Source organism: Protopterus annectens, chromosome 15.part0 (genome assembly GCF_019279795.1).
Source record: "Protopterus annectens isolate FY-2018-M chromosome 15.part0, PAN1.0, whole genome shotgun sequence".
Classification (NCBI taxonomy): Eukaryota; Metazoa; Chordata; order Ceratodontiformes; family Protopteridae; genus Protopterus; species Protopterus annectens.
In genome coordinates this window covers 839,217,507-839,221,752 of record NC_056749.1, presented here as the reverse complement: position 1 = coordinate 839,221,752, position 4,246 = coordinate 839,217,507, and the positions used below count along the sequence as shown (strand labels likewise).

Sequence of the window (4,246 nt, the reverse complement as noted above, 5' to 3'; positions counted from 1 at the left end):
TTTAGTTTGTGTAGCAGTAGGTTGTGGTTAACCATGTCAAAGGCTTTTGACAGGTCAATAAATAAAGCAGAGGAATATGAGTTATTGTTACGATTTTTATTTATGGAGTCAGTAAAGGATAGAAGGGCAGTTGATGTACTGTGGAACGGCCTAAATCCATGTTGGCAGTTTGCTAGTAGGTTATTTTGTAATAAGTGGTTGAGTAGCTGTTTGTGAATACATTTTTCCATTATCTTAGCTAATGGGGACAGTAGGGCAATAGGGCAATAGTCAGAAAGCTCAGTAGATTGTCCTCCTTTATGTAGAGGGATGATATGGGATATCTTCCATAGAGCAGGGATTTTGCCCTCAGAAATAGATCTGTTAATAAGGATAGAGATGGGATAGTCTACGGCTTTAGTGGCTATTTTTAGGTATTCAGATGGGAGTTGGTCAGCAGAAGGGGTGCAAGGCTTCAATTTTTGAAGTAGCTTACAGATGAAAGATGTAGATGCAGGTTGTATTTGAAAGGTAGGTAAAGAAATATTGCAGATATTTGGTTGGGAAGCAGTGAGAGTTTTGTGTGTGGTTTTCACCATAGTTGTTGTTTGCTTCCTTGTAGCAGTTTGGTAAACCACCTTTTCTTTTTTTAAGTGAGACCGAAGAGCTGAGGGCTCAAGTGCCAAGTGCTGGCACTTATAAACTATAGCAATTGTTTGCCACATACCTCAGTGTAGTTTTATCTATCCCTGATCAAGGAATAGATATTCCCTGTGCTAGCCTCTTAAGGGGAAAAATTATATACAATGGTATTGTTTGAGTTTCTGCCTGTCTGGCTAACTACACATTTACTGAGGCTTGCATGACACTTTAATGGACTGAAGCGCTAAGTGCTGGGAGGTATAAACTGCCCAAAAAATACAAACTCCTTCCAACCACCAAAATAACTCACTTCTCAAGAAACAGCATCAGCAGCATAACCACCAGGAAAAAAGTTCAGAGATGCTCTTAGCTTTTTATTACATGTTCTGGTACCTCTGCCATTCGCCTTCAATAGAACAATTTACTACCAAAAAATCACCTCCTTATATACCAATATTACAATCAATTATCAAAACAATTAATTCATCAATTAAATAATTTGTAATCATTGCTAACTGGTTATCTTGAAGTGCAATCACACTGCAGGAATCTATACAACTAAAAGGGAAAATGCTTCTTGGGTGTCAAAAACATTATACATACATCAAATACCATACAAATAGAGACATATAGTATGAACAAATAATGTAAACAAATAGTATAAACGAATAATCCATGTGTGCACAAATTCATTTATATAAAAAATTATTTAAAAAATAAATATAAACTTAAACTTGTGGACTTATGAAAAAGATATATAAAACTTTTTTATTTAATCAAACTTATTGTTCATATTACATTAAGCTAACTATTTAGATTATTAATTTTTATCACAATATATATATTCATAAATTTCAACCTACTATTTTTTACAAAGTCATATTACTATCTAAATTAATTCCTCTGGGGTTTAATGTATGATAATTAATTATCATTCTATATTCAAGTTTATTTAATTCCCTTTTAAAGTTGCCATTATATACTTTAGGTCGTACTAATACGCTGAAAATGAATCCCCCCATTTGACCATTGTGCACAGATATAAAATGATTAGCTACAGGGCTTTCCATGTTCTTCCTTCTAATGTCTCCAATGTGTTCTAAAATATGAACCTTGACCTTCCTGCTGGTCTGCCCTATATACCACTGTGTGTTTGAACAGTTACAACCAATAATATAGATCACCCCACATGAGTCACAGTTGAATTTCTCCATTGCAAAGTATGATTTCTCATTGATTTTAATACCATGTAAATTGCTAATCTTATTACACGCAGAACATTTCCCACATCTATACATTCCAACTGGTTTACCATCCCCTCTCTCATGAATTTTCCTATTAAGTAATTCATTTAAATTACTGTGCCTGCCATATGAGAATGTAATATGTTTGGGAAAAAGATTTCCCACCATAACATCCTCAGTTACTATATCCCAAAACTGTCTCACTATTCCCTCCATAATTCCAGAAAAATCTGAAAATTTAGTTACAAAAAATAACTTTTGTTCTTCTTGTGACTGGTCTACTTCTACACGATGATGACCTACCCCATATCCTTGTTTGCAAATCTTTTGCTGAGCTTTAGAGAGGATTGTCTCAGAATAACCCCTGAGAGATAGCCTTTCATGTACCTCACCCATGAAACCTTCTCTAAGTTCTTTTTCAGAAGTGTTGAAAAACATCCTTCTGAATTCACCATATGGCAGTGCTCTAAGTAAAAGAGGGGGATGCATGCTATCAGCATGTAAAAAATTATTCACCGAAGTCGGTTTTCTATATGGTCTATGTTGAACTTTGCCCTGCCCATTTATGTAAAACTCAACATCTGAAAAGGCTATATTATCATCCTTACATTGCCAAACAAATTTAAGTCCATGTGTATTCCCGTTGAGCTCATCCATAAATTTTCCAAATTGCAACTTGTCACCCCTACATACAAAGATGAGGTAATCTATGTAACGTTTATAATACACAACATTATTTACAAAAAAAGATTTTTGAAACATAAATTGTTTTTCAAATTCACCCATGTATAAAATGGCATAAGATGGGGCAAATGCTGCCCCCATCGCTGTACCTCTAGATTGTAAATAAAACTCTTTCTTCCACACAAAATAATTGTGTGTCAAACTAAACTCCAAAAGAGATAGCAAGAAAAAGGTATGAGGGCCTTCTCCCTTGAGTAGGTTCTGTAGCGTAGTGGTTATCATGTCTGCTTTACACGCAGAAAGTCCTGGGTTCGATCCCCAGTGGAACCATTATGCTAATGCAAGAAAAGAAAATTAGGGTAGGCATGATAAAGAATAACAGATATGATTCCAGGAACTAAATTCATGGTTTGAGATACCATTTAACCTATACGCTGACCGCCTTAAAAAACACCAGCTATACTCTGTCGCATATCGTCTACTCAGAGGCGATCTCTGCTTAACATACAAGGCCATGTCAAACCCAGAGCTGTTGGACATGCTACACTTAAAGAAATCCCAATCCCTCAGAGCCACACTCTCCAGGGATCTAAACCTTGTCATCACAATAAACAAAACATGCTGGAGGGATAGGTTCCTGACCCAGAGACTCCCCAGACTCTGGAATAGATTGCCCATACATGTCAAGCAGAGTGCCTCTTTGGCCCTCTTCAAAAGGAACCTTGACGATTGGATGGGAGAAAGGAAATTCACCCCAGGGATCACGTCAGTCACCCTGCTAGACAGGGGTCCAGGGAAGTAAATAGTGTGGGAAGAAATAGCCAGGGAATTGTTATGGCTAGGCTTGTATAGGCCCTAGGGCTGATAGCCTAGTACCAACCTATGAACCTATCCCATCACTTATCACAGCTTCCAAACCCCATTTTTTCTCTATATTGGTATACAAAGCTGTCACATTGACGGTAGCACAAAAATAATCTTTATCCCACTTCATGTTGCATAAATGCTTACAAACTTCACTTGCGTTTTTAATGTGAGACACAACATGGGCCAAGTATACTTTCAGAAGGAAGTCCAAAAAGGTATTAACTCTTTCTATATATAAACCTATACCTTGAAATGATTGGTCTGCCAGGAAGATTTCTAACATTTTTGTAATTTTGGGTATAGCATATAAGGGTGCTTGGGTTCATTTACAATCAGCTTCTTAACATCATGTGATTTCAAAAAGCCCAAACTTTCCCCTCTTTCCAATAATTCACAAAGTTCCTCACTAAACTGTTGCATCGGATTTCCAGATAATTTTTTGTAAACAGTTTCTTCAGATAACAAGTCTTGTACCATGCTCTCATAATGTTCAACATTCATAACAACCTAATTGCCCCCCTTGTCCGCTTCTTTGACAACTATTTTGTCTAGAAATGTTCTTAACTCTTTTAATGCTAGCCATTCATTTTTACTAAGATTATAATCTTTGTGTGTTTTACAAAATCTACAAAACTCATATTCAATTTTAGCACATACTGTATTTTCAAACACATTAATGGCATTTGAACATTTGGGAGGCATAAAGGTACTGCTAGAAGGAAAGTTAGGCATAGGTATAGGTCCATAACCCATACAAAAATCCCCACAATAGGAACTATCATGTTCACAATCATCATTTGGAAGTAACGTGTCCAAATCATAATCATATA

At 36.2% G+C, this 4,246-nt stretch overlaps 1 non-coding gene across 1 annotated transcript; it reads left to right on the top strand.

The window, feature by feature from the left end:
• The first annotated feature begins 2,806 nt into the window (after nucleotides 1-2,806).
• TRNAV-UAC lies at nucleotides 2,807-2,879 on the top strand. Its single transcript has one exon. It is a non-coding gene; the product is annotated as a tRNA-Val (tRNA).
• Nucleotides 2,880-4,246: the final 1,367 nt, after the last annotated feature.